Below are 10129 nucleotides of genomic sequence, written 5' to 3'. Positions count from 1 at the left end.
TTGATAATGTTTAGGCAAGACACTAACCTTGACTGTATTAGGTGTTCAAAACACCCTGAAAAACATCTGCACTGAGGGAAGTTCTATGACTAAAATCAGCGTGCTGCTTGTAGTAAGAAGCCATCTAGAAAGTGTTTGTTGCACTAAGCAAACACCAAATGCCTTTACTAGGCTGAGACAAAGACCAAATAGAATCTGAAAAGAGCACCTGGTAAGCACTCAGACTGCCAAATAGCTGAACTTAACTGCTAGTCACAGACTAAAAAAAGATATAAGCTGTACCAAATTAAAGGCAATTTTATCTGCATGGGCAATATGTTTTTCTGTTGGATGAAGAACTGGACGGGTTCTGTCATTGCTGGTAATGGGAGTGCAGCAGCTCCACAAGGTACAAGATGCAACTTTTACCTTGCATACTGCACCATCCTAATTATTACGTTCTTACAAGACATCTGACATAGCTGCAGAGATCTCCTTCACAGAACTAATGCCATCTCGCTGGAGAACAATCCTTTTGTCTACATTTTAGCATTTATTTCTTTTATAATTGAATGAGTTCCCATCATTATTTATGAAAATAAGGGAGTCATTTCCCCATGGTAATGGTCTATTCTGTTGATGTCATATCTTAAGCATAGCAATAATTCTGAGTAAAAAGTGAGTATAATGAATCAAATATAATTTAAATGATTAAAATGATCCCCAAATAGGAAAACAATTACATTGCCTGAAAATTTTTCTATTACCACAGAGTTTTAATTACTTTAAAGGAGGTCATGATGGACATATTCAAAACCAAAGAAAACCTGCAAAACAAAAGAAAAGCACAAGTCTTTAAAGGTGGTGGACCTAAATTATCTGAAGTAGCCAAGGACTGTGAGTGATTCAGTAATTAGACACACACTGTAAGGGTCTTCACAGGTTCAGATGGAGAATGTTTCAATAGTTTCTATGAAAGAAATCAGATCCTTTTCAGATGGGCAGCCAAAATCCTAAGTCACTCCTGAAAATGAAGGCTGATTATAGGATTCACTTCAAACCCATGTACGTCATCAGTAATCAGTTGAAATTACAAATTAGAGGCATATTATCAGCAGCCAAGTTAAATGTAAATTAGACAGAGGGAAAAAGAATCTAAGCAGCATCACCTGGTTTAGAAGGCAAGCAAAAAACAAAAATAGATCACTTTTTTCCTCTTTTGCCTATTCTGATTCAAGACACTTGATAGGTAAATTTAATGTTATCAGTTTGTAATTTAGAAACGAGAATAATTCTCACAAATACCTTATAGTCAATGGAACTAATGAAAACTTAAATTACTGTCACAGGGAGGCACAAATTATATATACAGTTATTAAAATATCAAAATAGAGGATGTATTCATTAGGAAATGGATTTAACTGAAAGAATCCTAAAACTTGGTTACATGTTATTATTTTTACTTCGTCTACATACTGCAACAAACCACATGATTCTGCCAAATACTGCAAGCAGAAAACAGAAATAATCCACCTCATGCCATCAATGTTAAATTTCACCCTGATGGATGTGGCTTGTCCACAATCAACCATGCTGTATGAATCTGGGCAGTGAATGTGTCTAGCTACCTATGTGAAATCTCTGCCTTTTGTGCTGTAGAAAGAGTTTTCACGTAGCCTGATTTATGTGAGAAGTATCAGTTGTGCTGTATGGCATGAAAGATTTGGTTTATGTGAGTTTTTTACTGCCTCTTTTTCCCCCTTCCAATGATTCTAACAGATGAGTCATCACTGGACACTCTCCCGGGTCATGGCCAGAATGTTCATGCACAGGGGAGTGACTTTTTAAACATGCCAAAGAAAGGTAATAATGGAAGACCCATTTATGCTGCCTTGGAGCTGAATTGTGTAGTTCATCCCGTGTCTTATTACTACTTCAGCACATGTTCCAGATCAAGTGCTCCTTCGAAACCATAAATGTTCATCACTTGGCCCAGCTTACAGACCCCAGTTCTATGCATCTGTTTTAACTATTAAGGAAAAAAGTGGCTGTGGAGGTTACCATTCCAAGCTCAATAAAGGTTAAAAATGAAAGCTCTTGTACTGTCAGTCAGCAATAAGGTTGGAGTGCTTTGGTCCCACAGACATGCACTGGTATGGGCTGCCTTGCCCTGCAGCAAGCTGGTCAGCTGACGACTTATTTCTCTGTATAAGACCTCAACAGAGTATTGCTAACCAACACACTCAGTTAAAAATGAAAACAAAAAAAAGTTACTTTTTGATATTTTGTTTGATTTTTTTGATTGATTGATATTTTCAGCTTTTTTTCTCCGTTACTGTTATTTCAAAGATCTGTTTACTGTTTCAAAGGAAAATTTGCATTTTCTGATTAAATTTCTCATTCATAAAAGTTAAAAAAGTGGTTGGTTTTCTTCACTGAGGACTGCTGTTCGGCTTTGTTAACCCAAGAGCTCATATGAGCCTCTTCCAGCAAATCACTGTTGACTCTTTGCAACAGTATCATTGTATCTTTGCCATAAGTAATTAAAATATATAGGAAGTCTATGAACAAGCTTGATTTAAATGGGGAAAACAAACCAATGAACCAACCAACCAATCACTTTTCAGTGTTTCTATACTTGCAAGATTAGCAGAGCTAGTAGCAGCATAACTCAACAGTAATGACATTGGTAATAATTCCGGAAAAATTTGTGGAGTGTTAATTTTCAAACCTTCAAGTATCAGTGGGACTTCTTACACAATTTTAAGGAGATACAAAGAGATACAACTTACACAAGGTTAAGGAGATAAGGCATGCACAGAATTACCAATATCCAGACCAGTGAGAGCCTTGGCTATGCTCAGAGAAGTTGTAATCTTTGAAGAACAGGGAAAAGTTAAAAAAATCTGTATGTTTTAAGTATTTCTGGGACAAGAGTTTCTCATATCTGTGTATGATGCCACCATGGCCTCCCAGAAATGGTAATGTAACTGATAGCTATTTCACAATGAAAGTTAACACCATAACCTTAATCATGACAGAGAATAAAAGTACGACCTTTCAAAAATAGTAGCATTTGGGATACATACCAGTCTAAATAATACTTGCCAGATTATGCTTTTTGTTACTGCAGTGGAATTGCTTGTTCTGATTACTGTTCTGCAAATACACAAGCCATACACTCCATGCTCGCAATTTGTAAGTGTGTAATATTGTGAAACTAAGCATTTGTTCTCCGATGTTTCTATGCTAGCTGTGTCTTTCAGGATTTGAGGTGGTGGTGGTGGTTAGGTTTGGGTTTTTTCCCCCACTTTTATTCAAATGTATATCAACTATCTATGAAACCAACAGTGGAGGAAGAGGGGATTATAATAAAGGACAGAAGTAAGTCCTGTTTTACCTTTAAGATCTTTTATTTTAAATACTCTCACACTCTTACTTTTTGGATCAGGGACATGATATTTTATTCAGTTATTGTTTGTGTTTGGACATCATACCTTTGCCACTCTTGGAAAAATTCCTGCACTTTTGGCCATATTCAAAGATCTAAAAATATGTGGGTTGCATATACCAATAACAGCTGATATCCCTTAGAAGCCTGTGTTTGTTCATCTTGCCTAAACTCCTCACAGCCTTGAATACTGACTAAGTGCCTATACGGCATCTTCACAGAGTGAACAGACATGCAAAGGGACTAGCTGCACAAACCCCCCTGTAATTAGAGAAACTGGAGAAAGGCAAGAGAAAGATGTGGCAAGGAACCAGTGAGGGGGTTGAAAGTTAGAAAATGTCATAATGAAGTTTGTCGATTATCTTAATTCATTCTGTTCATTCTCATGCAATTTTGAGCAAGCTCTACTTCAGGTGAACCCCTCCTGTTTTTAACCTTGGCTCATACATTACTCAGTAGACAAAGTTGTCCTAATCTAAGAACAGCTTCCTGCTCAGGCCCAGGAAGCAAAAGATACCACTGTACGTGGTACTTCTCCCTTATTTCTTACAAGTATTGGAAGAGAAAGGATTCCTCCTCCTCAGGGCAGCTGAGTTCTGGCTTGCAGAAGCACAGTCTGTCTGTGACTGCCAGAGTTGTTGAGCAATGTTGCACAGTCCCTTATATCAGATGTTTCACAGATGGTCAGTAACTGTGTGCTTCTCATTTCTCAATGCCCACCTGAAGATCCTGAGAGCTGAGATGAAGAAACACTGAGCAATCACAGTTGCAGTTAAAGTGAATGGGTGCCGTGTTTGAAGGTGCAAATTATTACAAAATGTGATGAAAGCCTACAACCTGAGTCCTGGGTAGCTCAGCATTGACTGTTGCCTGGATGCCTCAGCTCCCTGTCTGTAAAGCGGGATATATTATCCTGTCACTTTGGAGAGGTTTTGTAGAGATAAATTAACTTTCATGAAGCTCACAGAGCTTTGCATGATGAGCACCATAGGGAAGCCCATAAGGAAATGAATAATTCTGTCTTCAGCTCAGGGTTTGAGTGGTGTGTATGGGTGAGGCCTAGGGACACACACTGAATGATAAAAAATAACCAAAGTATCAAAGACCTGCTCATTAGTTGAACTCCATTCTTCATGTACCCTAACGAGGTGGGGGGAGGGTCTAGAAAAAAACACCACATCATGGAGTATTTAAAGACTACATGATGTTGAGTATGATGGGAAACAAGGTTAATTCTTGCTTTGCTGTCTCTTGAGTACTTGATTTTGCAATTTTAACAATGCTCTTTCAATACAGCTTTTTATGTATAGTGAACATTTTATATCTTTCTCTCTGCCATTGTTTCTTTCTACCATTAGGTAGCTGGGAGAAAAACTCACACAACCTTAAAATGGGACTTTAGGCATCAATCCAAATGCTTTTTTTCATGGTTCTCTCTTTGTTTTTATTAGAGAAAAAGCAAAAACAAGAAGGTCAAAAAAAAAAAGGGCAAAAATAAAAGCTGTTTTAAGCACAGTCTGTACCCTCAGTTTATGAAAAACATGTGAAGCTCAACATTTGATGTGGAAAACCTTGATGCTGTATTACTATTCTTATGAACCTCCTCCTATTTTCTGGCCTTCTACCCCCCCCCCCCCCCCCCAAGTTGGTGCATACCTAGAATAGTGTAGAAATATCTTTACAGTGTGATAAATTCATATTTCTGGCTTAAGTGAGTTTTCAAAAACTTGAGTTCCTAAATTGCTTAGGATCATATAGTCAGAGTTTTTTAGGAAAACAAAAAAATAAGATGTAGAAATTCTATTGTAGGATTTTATACTGTCTGAACGATGGATACTGACTGCAGCTTTTCTAAATTCAAGCTTCGCTTAAATTTCAGTTTAATTTCCCCTTTTTTTGCAGCTTTGCATCTCTGAGGGTCTTGGTCCCAAATACAGTAATAGTTGAGGGGGTTTCTTGGAAGAAAGGCACACTGGAGAGAAGGACAGTGGCAACACTGTTTTGTCCATGCTATTCAGTGAGCAGCTAGTGAGGGGTGTGCTTACCAAGTTCAGAAAAAATGGGGAGGGCTGGTCAGATAAAAGACTTCATTCCTTTCTTTGAACCATGCTAAGGCCAATCACGCTTTGTCCATTAAAGAATGAATACCGTTTTTGTGGAGGTAGCCCCCAAATTTACTTGATTCCTTAAGATCTGACAGTTTGATGAAGGAAAAAAGTATTCTCATAGTGCCTAAAGAGCATAATTAATTTTCTTAATGGAGTAACAAAGGAATACTTCCTGGAGAATTTAACCTTTTCACTTTAGTTTCTCTTTTTTTGCTGCCTTCACTGTCATAGGCATATTGAGAGCAACTGTACACTGAAATAGCAGCAAAGAAAGCAGAAGAGGTGTTACATGGTGGGTTTTTTTTTGGGTTTTTTCAGTTTGAAGTTTTACAATGAGTCATGAAGGTACAGAGTAGCCTTAGGGAAAAACTGTTTTCTTGCAAGACAACTTCCTTATTTAACACTTGAAAATACTTTTTCTGTTGTTGCGTGGTAGGTGTTATCTGTTCATTCGGTTTTGAAACAAAATCTACTAATTCAAATAAGTCTTTATGAAAAACACTGCTCTGTGGTCATTTTTCTTAACTTATAATTCCTAATTGCCAGGTAAGCCTTATGGATGTGCACGACTTGTACAAATGTAACTGTCTTAAAGGTTTATGAATTTCTACCTGCCATAACCATTGCATTTCAGAAAAATCCCAGTCCATATCAAAATCCAGTTATGGCATTTTGTCTATATTAAGTTTTTTATGGATCTTAGGTTTGTGTTTTTAATCTATGCTATGCCTAGCCCTCTTGTGGACAGTTCTTTAGGGAAGGAGACAGTGAAGAGCAGCTGAGGATAGGGACAGTTGCTTGCAACGTTTCCCAGCCAGCTGGGAAACTGGAAACTGGAAGATTCAGTGCAACTCACAGGCAAGCCAGACTGTAGAAGGTACTGTTTGATCATTGTCTGTCTGTGGTCAGCTAGGACAAGATCACTGGACGCTATTTGCGGTTATTCATACGGAAAAGCATGAGACACAAAAGTTTTATCTGCAGAATTCAATTCCTTTTAGTTGTTCCCCAAATGCCTTTATGCTTTTTAAAAATAATTTAAAAAAAACAACAACAAAAAAAGATGAACATCCTTCACAAAACCCTGCAGTGAAGTACACCTAGCTTGAAAAGGGAGAGCTCTTTGATTTCATAAAACTCCAATCTTTCATTATGCTGCTGATGAGAGCAAATATAACAATTTCAAAATAGAGCAGGCTGTTTGTGTCAACAATAGATAGTGCATATCCCTTTGAGGTAAGCCAGTGACAATGCAAAATGCCTGCTAAAACGCCCTTTCAACACATTGGAAAGCTTAGTAGAGGAGGTGTTGAAAAACACTGGGATAGCTTCAGCTATTTGCATACAAATTTATTTGGTTGTTGCTGTTTTTTTTTTTTTTTTTCCAGTAAATAAATCCACTTTCATTCTTTTAACTCCAAGTATTTCCTTTGGTCTAATTTTTATGTAGTTCAGTGAAACAGCTGCCATAGCAGTTTCAGCCTGTGAAAGGAACTATTCTCTGGGAGAGAAAAAGCAAGACTGTCAGCATTTGTCTTTAGGTATTATTTTACCACATTTGCCTGCCTATGAGACTGTAACTTTCAAGAAGGCTCAGTAACTGTGAGGCCATCTTCACCATGTAGGACCAAGGAGCCAAGGGAGACTGGAAGCTTCAGAGTTTATTGTAAACTGGGAAAGTTTTGGTTACAAAGGTAGCTGGTAAACAGAAGCCCATCAGGGCCTAGTTTTCATCTGAGCTTTTTTAAAAAGGACTATCCAATCTTTGACATTCTCAACTTAGAAACAATCTAATTTTTTCCCAGCATTTGTTTACATTTATTTTTTCTTATCCGGTGAATCAGTAAGAATAGGTTCCACTGTTTTTGCACGCATCCCCACTCTGTAAAGGAATGAAGTGAGAGTAAGGACGTCAAAACTTACCCCCTAGAACCCACCATGGTACAATAAATCCATTTTACTATGTAACATCTGTGGAACAGCAGTCAGTAATTATTTATCCGATATTAACTTTCTACAACATTCAAAATGGGATTTAAAATGGTTAAAAGCCTGTAATTTTGATTGTTTGAACCTATTTTAAAGGGACATATTCTTTAAAGAGTAAATGAACTTTTGATTGTCTAAGTACAAGTATTCATCATCTTCTGTACAGAAAAAGCCTTAAGGACTACTCATGATTCTGCATTTTGACAACACAATTATTAATTAGAAGCTTAAAGGCAGAAGTGGATCCATGTTGAAGTGTGAATATGCCTGTGATTAAATGTTAGGATTTGTTGATTGGAAATGATTGATAGGTTGCTTTGTTTTTCAGGATGATTTATCAGTGAGATTTAATTTGAGCATGGTGGGTTTTTTGTTTGTTTGTTTGTTTTTTGAGGGGTTTTGTTTTAGGAATATAATTTGAAGTATTGTTGTACTAAATAAGCCACTAAATAAAACAAAGCGGACTTTTATTGGGCTAAACTCTTAAAATAGTTTCCTGTCTCAGGGAGACTCCTAGTATATCCTCATTTTCATTTTGACACAAAACTGATTTAAATCAATGGGAGTCTTTTACTTAACTTAAGTGGCCTAGGATTCAGTTTCTCTGGCTGATAAAGAATACTGCTGACCATATAAAAATCCCATCTGTCTCACTCATTTGGACATTGCCGATAGGCTTCTCAGAATCAAACTCTTTAAAATTATTATCAGAAAAAGCATTCTTATATAAATACAGCATTTCTGGGTTGGTTAGTCAATCTGCCAACGTTTGACACTTGTGAGGTCAGGAGGTCCCCTGCTTTTTTACTATGTTGAAAAAACTTCCAGGATGTACAAGGCTTGATCAGAACTCCCATCTAATTGAACTGGAGCAAAATCTTCAGTATCTTTTCAGTCACTGCCTGGTTTTCTTCAGTTATTCTTAAATATTCCTGTTCTTTTAGGGTAACAACACAGTGTTAGTATCTAAGAAATACCATTTGTATATAAGTAGTTTTTCCAGTTCTTCTTTCCTCACCTCGATTACTAGCTTGTGATCTTGACAGGGTAAGAAAAAAATGACCTGAAATAAAACTTCTGAATCTCTGTAGTTTCTTTTGGTTTTTTTTCTGTTCTTTTCATTCTTCTTTTTCTTTTTTTTTTTTAATTTCATTCTGAATAATGGGGGAAACTGTGGGATACAGGAAATATAAAAAGCCACATACCAACCCTAACTGCAAAGCAAGCATGACTGTAAGTGCCCTTCTTTGAAAGACTTGTAAAAGATATAATTCAGAAACTGGGAGAGGGGACCTGTGAGAGGAGACTGAATTCAGACACAGCAAGCTGTGTAACCAAACAAAAGAGTGTTGCCTTTCATTGTTTAATATTCCTAGCAGTAAGGTGCTACCACTTAGCATGTTGAAAAGTAACACATGGTGGGGCATATAATTAAGTGAAGCCTGAAGAATAATTATGCAAGTACAGCTCAGCATAATGAGGAACCAGGGTTGGGTTTTTTTAAATATCGTATTTTGACATTAAGTACAAAATTGAAATGTGACGCTAATGCGTCTGTTGGAAATGGAAGGAACCTGCAGATATAGGCGTTTCAAAGAAAAAGACTATTTTTACCTTCTGTGGAATAGTACCATTCCGTATTTTATTTAAGTAAAATAAATTTTTGTTTATGAAGGGCTTGATATAATTTCAGAAGAAGAATGTAGGAGTTTCCATTGATTTAAATGGAGACTGGCTCCATCCCTCTGTTGAAATATTTATATTTTTCTCTATAGTCATATAAATAAAATGTCACAATTACTCTGAAAACCGCAGTGCATACCAGTTAAAGACAAGTTTGGGGCTGTTCAGAAGAAGATATTGTAAACTGAGGGTTTCATGATCCCGTTCATAAGGGATGGCTCTAAGGTTGCCACAACAGCAGCTTTTTGCTGCCGCTGCAGAAGATTACAAGACAGTTTAATTAATAGAGCATTTGGAAGAGTGAAAAGATGTCTGTCCAAGATCATTCTCTAATTCTGGGACCTAGCTTGAGTGGCAGTGTGGTTTTCTCTCACTACGTGAGGTGTATTTTAAAAGGAGAACCAGAGGATATTTGAACTTCATCTTGTTGCTGCCATTGCACTTAAGGTACAGGGATGTTGAAAGTAACATCGCTAAGCCATGCTTTGCTGGTGCTAGTTGGAGCCTTAGGGGAGCAATCCAGCTGCTTGTGCTAAAGGTGTCTACTGCTGTTATTAGGTTCCCTAGACTATCCCAGGTGTTCGCATGGGGTTGGCAGAAGCACAACAGAACTTAGAGTGGTACTACATGTGTTTGAGAGTGTAGCTAGAGATGATTCAGGATATCCTAAAGTGCCATTTAGGCACTAGGTGTCTGTGCTTAGGCAACCAATGCCCTCATAAGTTTTCCAGAGTTTCCTCCATTCTTCCACAAAATAAGAATCCAAGAGAAAGATATTAACACTCATCTATACTCACATAATCCCTTAACGGGTTGAAAAATCACAAGACGGAATATGGATATAGGAATCTATGAAAAGTCAGAAGAAATCCTGATGGAAAATAGTGTTTTCTGAGAACATTGTTGATTCTGCCCTTAA

This window comes from Phalacrocorax aristotelis, chromosome 2, assembly GCF_949628215.1.
Source record: "Phalacrocorax aristotelis chromosome 2, bGulAri2.1, whole genome shotgun sequence".
Taxonomy (NCBI): domain Eukaryota; kingdom Metazoa; phylum Chordata; class Aves; order Suliformes; family Phalacrocoracidae; genus Phalacrocorax; species Phalacrocorax aristotelis.
Note: the sequence above shows the minus strand (reverse complement) of the source record.